General features: G+C 37.6%; 1 protein-coding gene across 8 annotated transcripts in view; it reads right to left on the bottom strand.

Annotated features, from left to right (window-relative positions):
- The window catches only part of ZBTB20 (zinc finger and BTB domain containing 20), a 460,332-nt gene that overhangs the window by 365,147 nt on the left and 74,527 nt on the right, over nucleotides 1-20,658 (bottom strand). Inside the window, exon 3 of one of the 8 annotated variants that reach the window (XM_088051418.1) lies at nucleotides 323-419. The exons of the other annotated variants lie outside the window; for them this stretch is intronic. The gene's annotated coding sequence lies outside the window, so the exon portion shown is untranslated. The remainder of the gene's footprint in view (nucleotides 1-322; nucleotides 420-20,658) is intronic. 8 annotated transcript variants of the gene reach the window in all.

Here is a 20,658-nt window from a genome sequence, read left to right as displayed (position 1 = left end):
CTGAAGCATGCATTAGGAGCATGGTTCAAATGAAAACCTCCCATGTCCACATCACATCCCTTTGCAGATCAGCAGACAGGCTCAAGAACATTTCCCTGACTCTAGCCAGGGCACTCACTCACTGCACCTGTGAGCAGGACAAATGAGAAGTCTTGATGCCTTGCACTAAATCTTTCCAGCTGCTGGTAAACTACTGGCCAGGCATTTTCTGAGCAAGTGGTTATATATGTTATATATGCATATATGTATGTATTTTTGTTACATTATCTTTTCATTAAGTGGTCCTTGATAAGCTTTTTTTTCCTTGTGTGTATCTGATTACCTTAGTAGCCAGACTTCCTTCTGCTATTTCTTCATCTTGGGATAATGACTTCCATTGTCAGTATTAGCACTGTGTGTCTAAAGGAGATTTTCTGGAGCTGCAGAAAAGAGATCAGTATATAGATCACTCTTTCTTGGTTAAAACTGCATAGAGTGTAAACAGATCCCAAGACAATGGCAGATCTGTTCCCATCTCATGATGTAGATTTCAACAGATTGTAAGGATGCTGTAACTTTGTGGTTTGTTTAACTAGATTTATCACATACTAACTCCTTTTACAAGAGCAAAGAGATGTTTTATTGAGCCAAGAGGCACAAACTGAGTAGATATGAAGATGAAATGGTCTGAATTTGCCAGTCAAACAGTTTGACTGCATCTGCTGCTTGGATGCTGCCTAAATAGGCCAAGATCAAGGTTGTAAGGATTGATTTGATCCTGATCCCTCAAAGTAAACAAGACCCAGAAATCAAAGCTGATAATAAAATTTAAAATTATCCAACAAAGTCATCTTGTATTTCCCCCCGTAATGCACACATAATGTATGCATGTGTCTGCGTGTACACTTTCACGCTCAAATTCATCTTATCCCCTGCATTTCTATGTTCCACCATTGCAAATAGACTCCAAAAGAACACAATTGCTGGAGGAAAATAGCACCCATTGGAGCAGAGAACCTGTGTGCCACCGTTCCCCTTTTCCAATCAGAAAGCACCGATTCACACCTCCTCGCCTCACCTCCCTGCCCCTTCACCAACGAGGAACTCACCTTACATCCCTATAATGCTTTCCTTGGTCAAGCCTGCAACCCCAGGCAACCCAGCCTCGACTGCAGGCAGCAAAGGCAGGAGCTCAGCTCAGAGTTTGACATGCTTGGTGCATGTCACATAACACAAGCAACCTGCTAACGAGCTGCTATGTGCTCTCTCAAAGTCACAGCTGCCAGCAACAATTCAGCAAGTGCAGCCTAGCTTTTCAGGATTCCTGCCTGTTGCCCAGGAACCACACAAAGCACTGGAGATTTTAAACAGGTGCAAACAGTGCTTTTCTCCCATGTCAGACTGCACAGCCTCTGCAACAGCAACACAAAAAGAACCAGAAAGCAGGGAATGAACTTCGAAAATGCGATCAGAGTTCCTTCCTACTGATAATGCAACACTTTGATGACCTGTGAAAAACAGGTTGTACATAGCACTATAAACAGAAGCAGGGAGGTTTGGTCAGGCTTGCCTTCATGAAACCTGCTTTTCCCAGAAATATGCAACCGTATTATAATTCTGGTTACACATTTTTAAAAATTTGCCAGTGTTTCTCACCTGCAAAATATTTTGTTAATTTAAGAGGTAACATTTCTGAACAAGCAATGATTCAGAATGTGTAATGAGCACCAAAAATAAATGGAAAAGGGTGTATTTTAAAGCTTATTTTTATAATAATTTGATAGCTGCATAAGATTTTTTAATGCACAAAACTGTCTTTCAAATTAAGTGTCTTAAAAAGCATAATACAAATCACGTACATTATCTAATTGCGTGTATGTACAGAAATTCTACATGTACCATCTGTCTACAGCTCATTGCTTAACATTATAACCTTGTACATACCCAGCTCAGTGCATAGGTGGTACCGTAGGTAAACACAAATTGTATCTCCTGAACTGAAAATCTGTGAGTCAACTTTTAACAGGCTTGTTAGAAAAGACGGCACTAACTCCAGAATGCTTTGTTTTGTCAATATTGCCTACGCTGTGTTAAGGTCATCAGTACGAGTGTGTTATTAGCCAGTTCCCACACTGGTAATCAGGAAAACTCCTGTTAATTTCAGGCAGAATCTCGTCTGAATTGGAAGGGAGCAGGAACTGGTTAAGGCCATTAACCAGATGGCCACTGAGATCTGGTGTTCTCATGGCAGGATGAGCTGCTCTACCTGCTGCTCACAAGCCCAGGCATAGGTCAAGCCTTGAGCAAGGCTCTTCTGGTGTTCCTTCAGAAATGTGATGTTACAACGCTGACATGCATGCTAAGGGCTGCTGCCTAAACTGAAAGCATTCTGATAGGTTTTACCTTCCCCTTTGGATCCAGCTTTTTGCTTGGATGTGAGGCTGAAAAGGCTAAAGGGTTCTCTTGTACAGAAGCCAACAAAAACAAAGGTAAACTTAGAATTTTCATTAACTGTAAATTACAAGAGCAAACAGAAATAAGGATTGATGTGAGCAACAGGGAATGCTAAAGCTTCACCAAATGTAATGTGTAATGCTTCAACCCAAACATATTTTGGGATGACTGCCAAGAAGATGGGTATAAATGTGGGAGGCTTAGTAGAGTACAGTTTGAGCTAAAATGTGTAAAGTTTTCACTTGTGCTAAGGAAACATTCGTAGCTAGGTAAAAACAAGGCCTTATGAAAAATCCAATTTTACATCTAATCTAAATTTCCCTGGGCAAAGCAACTGCTCTCTTCCTAAACTGATCCTCCTGATAGCTGGCGGTAGCATATAATTATTATGGATAGTATTGCCATGGGCTAGGTACTAGCTGAATATTGTAAATTCTAGTGGTGTCTCATCCAGCATTACAGAGTTTGATGTAGTCATCTAAACCTGAATTGGAATTACTCATTGTGACGCTTTTGTTGTTTGGTGATCCAATGACATCTGTACAACCAGGAGACAGAAGTGTTACCTCTAATGAGTTTTCTTAGCTTACACCACACACCTTAGCTCTTCTGACCTAGAAACTCCTAGTGGTGAAGGATAAAGTATCTTAATCATCAGAGTTACTCCAGTGAAGAACAGTTACAGTATCCTACATGGTTTTGGGGCTGTAGGGGGAAAGGCATTAAATAACCCAAATGATCTTAATTTGCTGCTGAACATCCCCCAGCAGAAAAAGGCCCGTGTGGTTGAGGTTTGCTTATCTACTGGCACAGCTGTTCTCAACAGTGAGAGTAGGAGGTTCTTCTAGCTCTACTAGAAGACTAGTTCATGAACTAAGGTTTAAGTTTACTTCCAGTGAGATAAACTATGAATAATTCTAGTAAAGGCAAGAGGCTGGAGAGTAGAAGGCTATAAATACTATAGAAATTTTCAACACAGACTAATTTCTCAGCTTTTCTAAAACTACTTTCTTCTAGAGTTGATAGACTATTTCAGGAAAAAAAGTCAGTGTTAATAAAGCTTTTAACCTATTTTTACCTATATCTACCTGCATAGACTTCAGACAGCTTATACAGTAATGAAGGTCCAGGAATGCATTTTACTGGCTACCACTTCAGCTTTATTCATCTGAATAGTTCCAAAATATTTAGACAGCAATACAAGTTACTTCATGTTTCTCCATGTTAAGTGCAGGGTAAATCTTTCCCTCGTTGTGCCTGAGATGATGCATTTCTTAGGTTTTCCAGATCTGCAGCTGACAGATACTGACAAGCTTTGGATTCCCCTTTATGCACCTTCCACCATGTGGAAGTAAGAAGTTCCTATTGGAACACAGTTCAGGAATCATACTAACAATACTCAATGCACATCCCAGTACTTGGCAAATAAACATGACCCTCTGATAAAGAGGTGGTTACAACAGGAACATATCCCATCTAAAAGAGAAAAATCTGAAAAGACACCACCTATTCATTCCATTGTTCCACATGCAGATCTATTCAGCTGGGAGGGCCAAAGGTGTAACCCTAGGAATATATGTACATAATGCTACTTGTCACTGTATATAATAACACAGCCTCCAGAGGCAGGGGAAACTGTGTCCTTCCATTCACTGGAGAGTGTCTTCCCTAAGGTTAACATTGGCATGAAAATGATGACAGCATTTAGGAAGGACTCAAATGTAAATGCAGCTCAGATTTGTTTCTAATGGCTTAGTAGCAGGTGAAGACATTTCTTAGGTTGTGCAAGAACAGAAAGCACCCTACAGAAGTGTGCAATAAAGTTTAATGGCAACAGTGATTCAGTAAAATCTCTTTAAACTCTAGGTAAGGATCCTTGGCATTATGGAACAGGCCAGGATTCACTATCTTGGCCACGACTGTAGGATTATGCTATGCTTTCTATAAAGTTAAACTTTGCTTCAAATTACATCAAGCATGTGCACCTCAGCAAAGCTTTGAGGAGCCTGAAAAAAGAGTGTATCCTTTCCGGCAGTGACTTCTGTAAAATAAGAAACTGGACTAACCACAGTCTTCACTGGTGCCAGCCAGACCACAAAGTGTAGCATCAACACTGTTCTTGTAAGGTAAAAGCTATTGTAATTTTAAAAGTATATAAATTATACATTGTGCCCCAGAAGTACTATAACTTGACTTCAAATTTCTTACAAACCATGTCTTCTTGCACTCTTACATAATAACAGAATAAGAAACATTGAATTACTTTCTAGGAGATATTTACAAAACTCTGGGATATTCTCAGCAGATACAAGCTAGTATTATTATTCTGAATAGCAGTACAATCTGCCCTCCATCCACAGCACCATGCAGCCTGTCATTTTTGTAGTTGGGATGCATTTTGCAGCGAGACTTAACTGTTCTTTCAAGTGCACTGTACTGTTAGTTGTTGTCACAATTATTTATAACTGGGGACATCTATCTCCTACTAACCTTCTGTTCTGGTCCAATATACAGGAAACAATTCTTGAAGCATTAAAGTACATTTATAAGAATTTAAACTCAGTATTTCTTAGCTAGATTCTGCCCTCTGGTTTTGACTCTAATCCCAGGCAAGTCAAAGATGACATTCAGTCTTCTGCTCTATTGTGGGGTTTCTGTATGAAAATTTAATTTTGATGAGAGGTCAGGATAGAAGATGAAGATGTTCAGCTAAAGAAAAGGGTTTTAAAGAGATTTGTAAACATGAGACCACGAGTTGCATTCCTTTTTAAAATGTATCATAAAGGTACTGTAGCATTCTTTAACACAGAGAAGCAGCAGAATAGTGCATTAAACACTCAATGCCAAGAAAGAATCCATCCCTATTTTAGCCATGAATTATTCTACAACCTTGAGAAAATTACTTAACTGTTCCATGTTTCAGTTTCTCCATCTATCAAATCGGGACAATGATACTTCGTAAAACCACTACAAGATTCTTTTAAAAATGCATATAATTTGGAAACTTGTAAAGCACATGCAATTTCTAAAAAACTCAACTGAGAATATAAGAATAAATATTGCTTTAAAGATTTGTTGCAATATTTTAATACAACTCATACCTTTCCTATAAGTACTTTACAATATTCTCAAGAGTTTATATGTACTGTTTAAAATTATCAGCATATGGGATTTGAAGATACTACATGCTTTAAGTTGAAACTTCCAACTGTTGGTCGAAACACAAATATTTCCACGGACCTCAGTAAGTGATGGTCTGGGTCCTGTATTTTTTTCCTAAGACAGGCAACAATCCTCCAGCTGAAGTAGCACTAGATTCCTTGAAACCCACATTAATCAGCAAACTAAAAGAAAAAGAGGTTAACACTGTGTCCTGCCTCCCCAGCACTCTTTTCAGCACCTACATGATGCAGATGCCACCAAGACTCACTCTTTGAAGTGCAGGAAAGTATATTGTGGTAAAAGACTAAGTGTCATTCAAAGCATCCTTTGAAACTGCTTAAAAAACTGAGCTTTATATCTGGAGAGGTTTTAATGATTAGTTCATTTGTCTGTACTTTTAGAGCACAGAATAGAAAATTCATTACGTGTTTAAAACTCAACAAACTTTGCAGGCTTTAGATATCCAAATACCTCTACTTCTGAAAGTTTATCCTGCTTAAATATGTTTGTAGGGTGTGATCCCAAAGTGGCTGGGATAATACAAATAATACAAATAATATTGTAGGTCCAATTCCAAGTCGCCAGTCAGTTTGTTACATTTTTAAGGCAGGTCTTTCAGTGCAGAAGAGAAGTGTTTCCTCAACTTTTTACTACAAGACTGGATCACGGAGTTTCTCAAATAACCTATATTACAGATGGGACCAAGCATGGAAACTGCCAGGCCCAAAAGATTATCCTCTCTGGACATTGTCAAGGCTATATTCTCTGAACATTGTCAACAATCAAAAACAAGATATCAGAACTGGGGATGGCTCACAGGTTTACAGACAGCAGTCATTATAAACCAAATGCTACAACAGTTGTATTACTAAGGGAGAAAAAAGTTGAGGAGATTCTACAGCCATTTCATCTTTAATAAGTAATTCATTCACTAACTTTGTAATACAGAGAACAGAATTTCTATCCTTCAAGTTATTCAATCATATTTATAGCAGATAAAAATTTACAGGTATTACATTAGGTACAGTCACCTTATCTCCAAGTAAAAAAATGACATACATAGTTGAATACAAAGGCAGCAAGCTGGATTTTTTTATTCTTATCGAGATTAACATAATACTCGATCACAAACAGGACAGCTAGATAAGAATTACAAAAGACATGAAATTCCTTCCAGTTTTAGGTGTGATTAAGAAAGCAACACCATAAATATAGGCAAAAGGGAAAAAACACAGTCATCTAAATTAAAATTATGTTGAAAAATATATACAGCCCAGAATCTGTGTAGACCTTTGAAGAGAGATTGCCAGCTAGAACAGGAGTGATGTGGGATGCTCTCAGATATTTAAGAGCACAGAGGGTGGTGGAACACAGTGCAAGAGCACAAATGTGCCCGCAGAGGCTGTGCTAGAGCTTCAAATATCTCCAGCTCAAGTGACTAATGTGAATGTGAAAAGAGACAACCACTTCAAGCAGAACTTTTTACTGATTAAGTCACTACCATACATCTCAATATGTTCCCTGCCATATTGGCAGCCTGTCCTTTTTTTCCTTTTAACTGTGGGCCAGATCCTCAGCTGGTATAAGTTGGCATCGCATTTTGTTGCCTTCAGTGGAGCTAAGCCAATTGATGCCATCTGAGCATCTGATATTATATTTCTGTAGCAGTTAAAAAATGATACGGTGGCATTAATTACTACATAGTCATGTCTCATAACCTCATGGCAGGGGTGGAAAGACTTCTCATTTATAGTCACCAGTCAACATACAGAGTGGAAGGGTCAATTGGTCATTCCACGCTCAGTTTGATGGGTGCAAAGCTACTAGAGATTCCAAACACAGGAAAAGCCTCCTTTCGTTTTCCCATGTCACTTAAATACTTAAATTTTGTTAACTCACAGGCATGTAGTACTACTCTGTGTCCTTAAAGCACCATAATCCACTGCATCAAAAATGTAATGGATCTGACATGCAGAAGAACAGTCAACTGGAGCAGACAAAAAATCATTTGACTGAGCAACCCAAGTCCCACTGCCAGTAGTAGATGCTAAGGGAAAGAGGGATAAGAACACTTTCATCTGTAAGCATTCTGCTACAGCCTAACAACACATCAGCGATGCAGACACAGAAAGTCTCCAGTTTGGTAAGAGAGAAAGTGGTCAGGGTATTTTTGTTTTGGCAAAAGGAGAAATGAAGCACAGGACTAATTATGGACAACTGCATTTAGTTTGGACTATCTCTTACAATGACCTGACCAACATTCATAGCTTATACCTTTTGTGTAAAAGGTCCGTATGTTCCATTTCACTGCATGAAGAAATAACCTTAACAGAAAATTGCAACACCCAGATGAAATCCTTCCTCTCTGATTGCTTTCTACCTAACACAAAAAGAAGTGTAAGCTGGGACTCCGAAGAACCAAGGTGGGCTCAAACACTTGGATATTCAGTAGAAGCAATGATCACTTGCATCAACATTTTAGATGCAGTAAAATGTTCACTAACCCACATAGGTTATTGAAGGTTATTGTCTGTGTATTTGAGGGAGGAGTAAATGGGGAGTTAGTCTGTGGCACTGAATCTATCTTGGCCTGCCTTCATTTGCATTCTTTGCCCTTCCCAGTATTTCCTCTAATATATAATTATCTCCTCAGCTCCCAAGTTATTTTCTTTTAAGCACTTCATAGCCCCTGGACACTCAACACTGAGATCTTACTGAACATTAAACATGCATATTGCCATCTTTGTCTTTAAATGGGTACTAACCTATCAGACAAAAATCTTATTCTCCACCTACTTATTACAATTTGCATGTTAAAGCAGCATGCACATTCCTAAAAAGCTTCCAAACGGGGGATTGGAAGTGAGCAGATTCATTCTAAAGGTAAATGTATAATCAACAGCCTTAGGTTGGCTGAAGCCTATGTCCCAAAATACAGAGGGTTTGCTATGGATATTATGTAATATAATTATCCAACAACAAGCAAAGGCCAAAACATGGGAAGATAAGCCCATGGTTGTCTTCAAGAGGTGTTTTACTTGCCTCAGGACAATGAAATTAGGGCTTCAGCCACCAAAGAGCAGAGCTACTGAAAAACAGAAACAGAGAAGGAGATATTAGAGAATACAATTTATGGGGGAAGGATAAGAATAAACAGGAAAAATAATAGGAAACGGGAGAAGGCAAGGAACTGCAGGTTTCAAAACACACTAGTATTTAACATGCTGAAAGAAGTAACTGAATCTACTGGTATTACTGGGAGAATGCCAAGCTGCTGGTGAAGTGTCCTCAGCACCACACACTTTTGCTGTTAGGTTCCAATACGAGGACAATGACATAAGCTCTACTACTGTCATTCTAGAAAGCATTCCACTGCGAACAACTTCAGATAGAAAAATCATGGACTTTCTCTCAGACCTGAGTGTATCTGAATAAAGGCTTGAAACCTATTACATACCCAGTAGAAAATGGAAGAGTTTTTAAAACAGACACATTTTACCTAACTGAAATAAATTTAAACCGGTTGATTAAGAATATGACTTAAATTCATATGAAAAGTATCATCCATCTTTTAAAGTTTGGCCTCCTATTTCTATATTGTACTTGGCAGAAATATATCCATATTCAGTCATTTTGTCTTAAGTCAGTCATGGAATCCTATTGTCCTGCTATTGATGAGAATGAAAATTATAATCTTCAAATACTTCATTCAACTATTATTTATGAAATATTCTTACTTAAATGAGACACTCCCTTAACAAAAGAATGCTCATAAAAATATATGCCTTAATTAAAAAAACCCAAAAAAGTACTTTCTGTGTCTAAATTTTATAACAATCTGTAAGTGTGTTCAGTCATCCTTACCACTGGGGAAGAAAGTACGACTTTATGCCTTATAGAAATCCTGCTAGTGACAAAGCTCCTAATTTTGACTTCAGTGTAAATTTTGCCACAGTATGAATTCACAGGATTTGGCCTAAGCTTTGCAAAGTTGACAGGGTTTCAAATTTGTTATTACTTAGATAATTGTTTTGCTAGAAGCTTAAGAGCTCTTAGAAGAACTGGAGGGAATGAGTTTGACAAGAGATCAAAGAGTTCAATTAGTATTGTGCCCACTGGACTTTGAGTGTCCAGTGGACACCAGCTGGCTGGGCAAAAAACAGGAATTAACACAGTTTTGTTTTAGAATACTAACATACAAAGTAGAAAAATTTATCTCCTCCCAAAAAATGTACTTGGAGTTAATATTCTCATTTCTTATGTAATTGAGTTTTCTTAATATTTATTGTTTATCAAAAATACTTGTTTGCAATGTTTCCCTATAAAGCTGATATACCCAATTCCAATTTCTAATCAGAAAAACCATGCAGATGTTACTAATAGCCAAATGCTGGAATTCTTGCCCAGGATTTAGGCTGTCCACTGTTACAGACACAATGTGATTCAGACTCCTCATGACATTTAGCTGGTAAGTCTGGAGAAGTCTGGCCAAGCACCTTGATCATAAACAGAATGTGTTTATGTGTGCAGCCTCACGACTCAAGTAGAATTCTCTGTTTTCTATACATTGACCCATTTTTCCTCCCTTTGAAAAGAAAGGGAACCAAGAAAAAACAAGCCCATAACAGAGTTGCTCTAAATCTCTCTGAAGAAGCAGCCACAACAAATAGCTCCTCAAATTGAATCCCAGGTAAAGCTCCTTCCTGCAGTTGTGTAGTCTTAAACAAGAGAAGTCATGCAAGTATTTTTCTTTCTAATGCTGGAACAAACTAGCCTTTAAATTTGTATTTACTCCGGTAAATTGTTCTTACTTTAACCTGTGATTTTGCTAGCTAGCAATGATTTTGGACTGCTGCTCAGAGGACATCTCTTTGCTTTGCTAACTACCTGTTATGATGTGTATGTCACTGCAGAATTTAGCCACGTAAATTCTGAAAGCAATTTGCAGCTCTGAAACGATTTTGAAATATTTCTTCAAATTCTGTGCTGTCAAAATTCAATGAAACTGCAAAAAGCATATGAAGATAACATCTATAAACACTGCAGCTGGCTACACAAAAAGCTGCAAAGAGTAAGGGTTACCAGAGAAGGAAAACAGTGTTAATTGCTAAGCATTCTTTCTTAAAGCATCATACCCATACCTAGGAACTATACATTCCTACCTATACACCATATCAATATCTCAGGGGTAAATATCTTGAGAAGAAAAGAGAAACCAAAAAGATCAATTAAACAAATTAACAAACAAACGAGGTACTCACTGCTTAGAACCTATCTTCAGATGTTCACCTAACAACTTCACTTTTCCCTCCCCTTCTTTCAGCAAAATGCAGTACTGTGAGCATTACAAAGACTGAAGTCCATTTTATAAAAAGTTAAAGGCTAATACTCAGTAGAAGCCAATAACAATTTTGTGTTAAAATGTTCACATAATAAGAACACCACTGTGATGGTAGATTTCCACCTTGCACATTAAATACTAGTGTACTCAAGCTTCTTCTATGCCTGTGGCTTGGGCAATGCCCTGCTCAGGAAACTCAGGATAAAATCTTTCCTCAGATGATTCTGGTGCAAGCCAGTCCAACTAAGGGACTTTTATTCTGGTATGGCTCAACCAAAAAAAGTACTCCAGACAGATATACAAGGAAAATAAAAAATACCCCACAAACAACAATCACATCATCATTATGCATTCAAATTTAAAGTATTTACAGGATTAAGCAGTAACAGCACTGACACAATAACACATAGTATGGCCTCATCCTACAAGCCTCTCATCTGAATAATCCTAAATGTCTGCAGTCCCTTGCAGCAATTGTTAAGTGCAGAGAACTATGAAATTTGTGAGGAAACAGATCAAAAAGCTGAAACACATAGCAGCAACATGACTCACCTAAAATTCTACAGAAAACAAATAGAAATTCATAAATTAAACCGATTCTGACTTTTAATCTTGTCTGTGGGACTCAAGATGTCTCCCATGAGAATAACAAAGCGAAAGCAACCCCTACCTTGACATTTTATTATATTTCTATAGTCGTCTCAATATACCAGATCAATTGCATTTGAAAATGCAGCTATTAAACCATAAGTAGACCATCTTTGGAGCCTTTGTTTGTCAATTGTATCAAACAACAATTCTTCTGCAGCCAAAAAATCAGAATGTATTTTTACAATAATTGCAAGTCATTTCTAGGAGAAAGAGGTAGCAACAATACCCAAGGAAAAAAAAAATAACAGACTTCTGTGCTTTCCCATCAAACCTGATAGTGGTAGGGGTTTAAATCAGTCAGAGGCAGCTACGCATGAGAGATTGCACTCTGCAGGCTCTATCAGTCAGAAGTCATGGATACACGTCCATGATTTATCATACTTTTCATGGTAATTAGCTAGAGTGCCATTTTGCTTCCAGTAGCATCACTCAACTTTCTTTTTTTAATTTGGTCTTTTTTTTCTGCAAATGAATTTACATATTTCTCAGTCTCTCATCCCCTACTATGTTTTATTTATGAATATAGGCCTTGCTGATGGTAACTTTAATGTGAAGAAAGTAGTAATTAGTGTACCTATCCGCTAAGTTAATCCCTTTCCCACAATGTCTGCAGAGAAGTTTAAGGTAAGTAACAGTTTACAGTAAATATTAGGTTTAATTATGCTTAATGAGGGGAACTATCTCTGTTTACTAACTGCACCTAGGTGTGTAGCTTCTATATGAGTTTTTCTCCCAACCTCATTCCGCACTGTTAATAGTGCCACTGTGAAGGGTACTTGTGGTGCTTTAATCTGTAAAACTTCTCCAGGAGAGCCAAGCAAGTGAGGCACCTGTTACAATACTCACTCAGAGGGAGCAGAATGGCCTTAAAACAATGACAGCTTTGTGCACAGAAAAAGTTCTACCAGCTCATATTTAGTAGATGCAGTGCACTGGAGAAAAGAAGCTGAAACCCCCTCAAAAGCCCACAGATAATTCCTCAAAGCCCTCCTCTTAAAAAATAAAATAAAATAAAATAAAATAAAATAAAATAAAATAAAATAAAATAATAAAACAAAACAAAAATTAAATTCAAAAATAAAATAAAATAAAAAATGAAAATAAAGTAAAATAATAAAATAAAAATTAAATTAAAAAATAAAATAAAATAAAATAAAATAAAATAAAATAAAATAAAATAAAATAAAATAAAATAAAATAAAATATTTGTTCCTGGTTTTCATGGATCATCCACTTGAATATTTCCTGTAGAAGTTACAGTGATCTTTTACCTTATTGAAAGGTGTGTTAAGAATTAATGCCCTGAAGTTGTACCAATGAATGAAGAGTTCTAGATGTATTTCACGAGTAATTATCCTCCACAACTGAAGAGAAGCTAGAGGCAACTGAAGATGACACCAATGTTGTCACAGAACTCCATACTAGCAAGAGGTCAAAAGCAAAGCCTCAGATTGAAACCCTGTTCTACTTCAACAGCTGTTTTTAGCATCCATGCAATATTGTTACTTTAGTCAGTCCTCCTAATGTGAAGATCTAAATTTGAGTTTACTTCAGTACTTTTTGCCATAACATTTTCCTTTGTGATTTCATGTATTATCCCCTTAAGAAACTCATGCAATGGGAATTTTTTAATACATATTTATAACTACCTATGAAAAATGTACCTTCCAAAATCTTTGATTCCAAAGAATGCATAGATTTAGGGGGTTTTGTGTGTGTGCACAAGGGACCAAGTTTGCAGAAGTGCTGAAAAACAAAGCTGTTTGATTTCCAATAAGAAAAGAAAGTGGAACACAGAGAGAAAATTGTTCTGTAAATGGAGAGGTTACTTCATTTGATTTTTTCAAAGCATTAAGAAGCGAGTTCTGCATTTCATTCATATCAGAGAAATGTGACATTTCCTCAGACATAGCTTAGGGGTTTTCTTTTTCCTTTTTTTTTTTTCTTTTTTTTTGCCCTAGTGAGCACTCTGCATGAGTCCACACATTCCCTCCTCATTTTTGCCATTGGCAAGACTTCAAGAAAAATTTGGTTAGATTTCTGGTTAGAAAATTGATCAAAAAAGCAAGAAAAATTTCTGCTAAACCGTGCTTTTTGTTTTTAAAAAACCCACCCATTTTACAATTACTTGATTGTCAAACTAGAAGTAAAGTAAGATTTTACTTAAAGGCTAAACTCTAATTCTGCAAGCTATATCCAGATCAACTCTACCTAGTTTTGACTGTACAGGTTTCAAAATTTAAGCTCGAGGCTTATATGTATTTTTCTTATAATACGCCAAACTAACTTCCATATTACTGGATGTTAAGAAGAAGGTTTCTAAAAGAGAAGTGTGATTTTCTAACAGATGTTTTTCCCTCTAAACACCACGTTCCCAAAAATGTGATTGGAAAATATAAATACAAGTTTAACTACTATGTAGAACTGTTAATAGCTACATAAGAAGAAAGAAAAGATACCTGTTTTCAAAGTGACAATATATTCTTCCTTTTGCCATTGGAGACATCAACATTCAGATAAACATGGATTTCATTATGAGATAGAGATTATTTATAGGCACATATATTCTTCAGAAAATTGATGAGATTTTGTATCCAAGTAGAGAGCAGAAGAGGTCATGTCACTTCTTGAAAATGGAGTCCAGCATCTAGCTTAATTTAATGACTTAAAAAAATACAGAATGACTCTGAGGATCTGGAAAATTTAAAGAACTCATCATTTCAAGGCTAGATTACAGAAACTCTAACTGGAGAATGAAAACAGCACTCAATACTGGTCAACACCAAGAGAGGGCATATTCAAGTTACTTCTCACCTGCTGCCGCATTTCAGTAGTGACATAAACAAAGCTTGGGCAACTGAAAGTTAATTGATTTTACTAAAGCACAGCCCTAGGGTTAGAGATGACAGGATCACCTGCAGGCCACAGATATTCAGTGGACATCCATGAGCAACTGTCTCCTCAAAAATCCACAGGCAGCTCTCTGAGCTATAGGAAGCAGATCTCCCTGAGAGATAGATGGATGTGAGAATTTTACAAAAATCTGTGCAGCCCTCCTCCCCAGACAAGTGCTTGGGAAAAAAGTTCCACACTTTTCTGACGAGCCCGAGAGGATGGTAGGTTTGCTTGTTTGGATCAGTAGGGGTAATACCTAGGTTTTTCACATTGCAATGTTTCCTTCACGTATCTCTCTGCTCAGAGTCATCAATTATAATGAAGAATAGTAGGAGGATGAAGATTTTTAAACAAATTGCAAAATAACCAAAGAAAAGCTGTTTCTCAAACATAAAGAGTTTGCTTAGGTAAAAATATTTTTCCCAAGACCTAGAGAGGTTCAGCAATCCTTAAATGAATGAATCTCTGCTGCAGTATAATGCCTTGGCAAAGAGAAAGACGATTTCTTTTGATGACCTCTGAAGTAATGATAAGAGTCTCCAGTCTTGGTGGAGGAGATAACCTAAGACTGATTCAGTCTGGTGGCCCCTGGAATCTCAAGGAAGCTTAAAGCTTATATGGAAAGAGTGCATCTCATGTTTGTAGATCAGCCAGGCAGGTGGGATTGGAACATTGTGTTTTAGTCATGTACCAATCAAACTGTTAAAACATAACTTACAAGACAACACTTAGACAGAGGTACTGAGATCTTGGGGCAGTCCCATCTCATAAAATAACCCCAAACAACTAAATGTGCCTATAAACATAATTGTAAAGATATTTTAATTCAGAGGAAGGAAAAAGTTTCAGATCAAAGTTCTGCAGCAAATGGCCACAATTCAGATTTATAAAAATTTATGTAATTAAAATGCTCTATAAGTGACTAAGGAGCAACATTTCTTGCTTCCTTTATTATTTTCTTTTCTCAATATTGATTTCTCACCAGAAAAAATACAAGTTTTTAGTAGCTTTTCTCTCAGAAGAGCCTCTGCCTACTTTCATGAATTCTCTCTGCCATTCTAAAGATATGCCTTTGGAAGGCATAGAGACTTGTATAATCCCCCAAGTCCTATTAATATCAGTAAGAATGATACAAGTTTGATTCCAAAGAATCAAAGGGAATGACTCAAAATGGCCTCAAAGCTGTTTTTCAGAGTCAAAATGGTCTGCCTCATCTTCTTGGCACTAAAATGTGCTGCTGCTACAGCAGTAGTCCAGCTCCTACTGCTGCTGACTGCTTGCTTCTCTCATTGTGTTGTCTGCCATTTCATTTGTAGTATAGGAGGGATAGGGGTTGGTCTTTTAATGACCCACATTGCTGAGAGCACCTAGTTATGCAGGAACTTATGCAGGAATGCTACTCTGCTCAGCAAACTATGATGTAAGGTAAAGTTGGCTTTGGCTGGAAGGTTTATAAAATGAAGAAGGCACATGGAAGGTGTTCAGCAGCAGCATCACAATGTTCCCACACAAATGTCTGATACAGATCTAAGGAAAACAGATGTCCATCTACTCAAAGAGGGGACAGGTAGAGAAAGAGAGAGATATTAACACAGAGAGGGGAGAGAAAGAAACAGAGAAAGGAAGAGAAATAAAGAGAAGGAAGGAGAGAGAGAGGGAGGGAAGGAGAGAAAGAAGAAATTATTTCACCATATTACTCAGTGAAAGGTCTATCTCCTGAACTTTGCAGGACACAATAACATTTTAAGTTAAAATCTTGAACCACCAGATGGAGGATTTAGCCCTCTCTTTTACAATTAGTTCCTTGTCACGCCATGTTCTACTTTTACAGAAAAACAGGGAAGCCAAGTCTCTTTTGGGTTTTAAAGACAATGGAATAGAAATCAGCCAAGAGAAGAAGCAAAAATGTCACTGTCCTGAGCAATTCACTGAAGAAAATTAACTTTCCCAAAACAAACACTGGAGATATTAAAGATCACTACTTTAATCTGTCCAGACACCTGAATGTGACATCTGGACAGCAAAATTGCTATTTATTCTTTCCAAGGAACGTAAACTGAGTCACTGGCACAGAACAAAGAATTTAAAGTCAAATTATGCCGCACGTGGCAAAAGTGGCAAGTGTCACCTGTGCCACATCATCCAGATACTACCAGATAATCTACAGCTCAGATGAAGAAGAAAATGAGAATGACTGAAAATTTCTTATTGGTTTTGACCCTGGTATACATCTGATCAAAAGCCATAGTGGTTAAATGTCTTGTTCTGAATCTCAAAAAACTTCCCTGACTTACACTTCTTACCAAAACTTTTTCACTCTCTGTGAAGGATGTTATCTTTTTCATAGAGGAGGTATCAGGTCATGGCCCCTGGCAAATCAACATGAATCACAGGCCACATGATTCAAATGTGCTCTAAGAAAGAGAATTTTAGCATCCTGGAACTCCATGCTTACAGCACTGAATGAGGAAACCAGTGTGTTAAGAGGCCAATCCTTTCACATTCATTATTAAAAACAGTAAAGGAGGGATAGTAAAACATTACCTCTGACTTATACCTTTTATATAGAAAAACCAGGAGGACTGGCCTGGCATTATTAGTTTTACTAGAATATCTGCTGGATAACACAACAGATATGCATGCAGGTAAACATAAACACATGTGCACACACAATAGTGAACTTTGGGTTTGCAGCTAGGCTCTGGTAACCCATGTCTCCTGGGCATAAACCAACTATGAAGGAACAGGAAAATGTCAGTGTAATGGTTAACTAGCTCAGTGGGCTACCATTCATCACAAGCAGAAAAACAGCAGTGCAGGCTGCAATGCTGGTCCCCTTTACCCCTGGAATATTACTGAATGCCTGTCATTAAATTCAGCAATGAAAAAAACCCAGCAAATGTAGTGTCAATATAAGAAAGAAGCTGAATTTCACCTCCTGGAGCTGCAAGTAAGGAGGACTTCTGCATGAAAGCAGAAATTTCCTGTGAAGCTTGATGTTGAAAGAACACGACAGATTCCAATATCAACAGTTATCAGATATGAATGCACAGGTTTTGGTAGGATTAACAAGGTTATTGGTATCAGATCTAGGTAATTATTCCCTATACAGCAGTAAGTGATCAATTCTTGTGTCAACTGGCAAAGTGTCGATGTTGTTAGCTGCAACCACGGCACTGGTACTGCAGCAGAGAGTTAAAGTGCATCTATTCAGGTGAAAGACTAAACCAGGAGAACTCCTACAGCCTATCAGGGAATTCCCTCAAATACTTCTACATCTTTCAAAGTCTTTTACAGCAGTGCATTGAAAGTGAACATACCACAACACCCACTGTGTTTCTTCCAGTGCTACCTTGGTAAGCATTTTGCAGAAAGGCAATACACTACTGCCTGGACTTCAGCTTGAAAAGACAAATTTCATCTGCTTTTTTTTCTAGTTTTCAATGATTTAATTTCATCAGCCATGTTAGAAATGACTATCAAAAATTCAGGTTTATTTTTTTTATTTTTCAACAAAAGCATTGGCTTCTTCTTTAAGAAGACCTTGAAATAAATGCTTTAGAAAAAAGCACACAAAAAAACCCAGATTCTTGCACTCCACAAACTCCCTTTCTCTCTGAAAGGGTTTGTTCTATGTGTGGATAATTCATTTACTTTAATTATTTTAAGTGCTTCCGTTTGAGTGGGTAGCAGTTAAGTATCCACAACACCAAAGTAGGTGCCAGAATTAGTTGTTGTAAACAAAATGTTCTGCTGCAGTGGCCCAAATCCACACAAACAGTAAGCCTTGGGTATTTTGTCCTTTTCATAAAGAGTACCCAGATCCATGAGAATGTATTATAGAACTTACATTTTATGGACAGGTCATATCTTTCTAATCAGGAACTTCAGTTGTTACCCTTTGTTGGATGTTCTCAGTACAGATAGCTTTCTGGTTAATTAGGTACACACACTAAAAACAAGAAGAAAACAAGCCAAGAAAGTCCTAGGAAAACTTCAGATGGAAGCATTTGGACGTAGTTATGTGCACACATCCACAGAGAGAAGAGGAGGATTCTAGGGGAAATACACAGGATTATCACTTTACAGTCAGTGCACACTGACTTGAAGAAGGATTCAAAAAATAAACACATCTAATATTTAAATTCCAGGCTGCATATTCAGTGACACCCTTCCTCTCATGACTGTATCTACACTCAAAACCAAAACCCCAGCAGCTGAACACCTACAGCTTTGAGGAATTTCAGTTCTCGATCTCATGGCAAAGTTACTATCCAAATGTTCCACTGTATCCACAGGCTTCTACTACACCACATTCTGATTTAAGTACGTAAGTGCAAGAAAAACTACAACCAAAGACAGAGGAAGCTGCTGAAATGAAGAGTTTGTGCTACTCATCCCTTCATAGATACAAAGATGTGACACAGACATCTGGAGAAACATAAGCTATCTCCTCTGGTACGTCTCATTCCATAGGTGTCCCCATTTTCTAACTGCATTCCTGTGCTTTGCACAAACTTCCACACAGCTTTACAGCTCCTCTGCACTGTTGCCCATAGTTACACCCAGTATTTACAGGTAAGCCTGCAGCCTTGTTCCTCCATGGAGGTAAACAAAAGAGGAAGGGAAATGGTATGAAGGAAAGCAGGAAACAATTCTGCACTTACTTGTCTGTAGTTGGTAGCTATATCTTCGGAATAGTTGCTTTAAAATACAGGTTGTTATTGAGGTTAGGTTTAAAAATCTTCGCCAGTTTTGACATTCAGGTGAAGATATCGCTGCTGGCTCCAGAATAATTTGCATATCTTATCACTAAATAAAATGTCTGAGGTGCGCACCAATCTGATGAAATTATAAACAAGAGTCCACACAAGTACACATGCCTTCCTGTTTGATTTCTGTCCTGTTCACTCCTCTATAATAAATCATATGATCATCTCATTCTAGCTGGAGGTTTAACTGTGCATGTTAAAAGGAAAATGATAGCAGCCTATTCTTACCCATACTTTACAGCTAAGAACCTGACAAAAATGTGATTTTGGAGAACAAACAGAAAGCTTATTTTGCTACCATCCACCTCCTCTTTTATTGCTACAGAATTAGTGGAAAATCCCATGTATTTATGTATTTTTAAAAATAATTTCCCACCCTGAAAGTAAATAAATAAATTAAACTACACCTCTTTTACTACTAAGACAAATATGCATGCCTAACTTTATGTCTTGCAATTAATCTCACGTATTTCAACAGGGTTACTCATAATGATGTAAGCGAAATACATGTGTAAATCCCTGCAGAATCATGGCCTGAATTGCCAACAGTTATATGGCACGATTAAATGCCTAGGTATAAATGTCTCTACAAAAAGATCAGAAAAAAAAAACAACTTTAGGCATAATATGTAACAAAATTTACTTCAAGAAGTGACTATGGCAGAAATAGCATTGAGGGTGTCGCTTTCCCCTGGGAAATTCACCTGTCACCAAATCCTTTCATAAATTCATCTTCTTCCTCTACCAGTTACCACCTTCACTTACCACTCTTTTCTCTATCACCAAATCTGACTCTCCCTTCCCACACTTCCCCAGCTGCCACGGGAAGGAGGAGACAGAAGATGCATCTTACTCATTCTTTTGCACCATGAAGCAGGGTGAGAGCACAGTCTGGCCCTCACATTAACCAGCACGGTAATAAAGGGCTCATGTGCTAATTAACAGGCCTGGGGTGCACAACTTTGCTCCTCAGCCTGTTGCTGAACTGTTCACATGCCAGTGTCTCACTGACAATTGCCTGGTAAACACCATGGACAACCCTTAACCTTTCACTGGAGTTCATTACAGGGAGCTGCTGATCAAAATGTATATAAATTGGGATACCCAAACTGCCCAAACCTGCCTCCTGAGGAGCGGCCTACCACCGGCTTTCTTCTGCAAATACTCATGAATGGCATATGAGAAGTTACTCATGATCAGGTTTTTTACTAAAATCCACGGCTCACGCAAAAACTTCTGCTTATAAATTAACTCAGTTGGAAATATTAACTAAAATGCCAGGAAAACAAAGTCAATCCCTTAAAAGTTCAAATGACTATTTGTCACAAACATTTCACCTCTACTAATGAACTGCAAAAATGAATGATAGAAATGCAAAACTGTATTATGTTTAGCAGTTAACAT

This window comes from Pseudopodoces humilis, chromosome 2 (genome assembly GCF_049639895.1).
Source record: "Pseudopodoces humilis isolate 2021_Gansu_Grassland_sample_001 chromosome 2, ASM4963989v1, whole genome shotgun sequence".
Taxonomy (NCBI): Eukaryota; Metazoa; Chordata; class Aves; order Passeriformes; family Paridae; genus Pseudopodoces; species Pseudopodoces humilis.
Note: the sequence above shows the minus strand (reverse complement) of the source record. Positions and strands in the feature narration are given on the sequence as shown.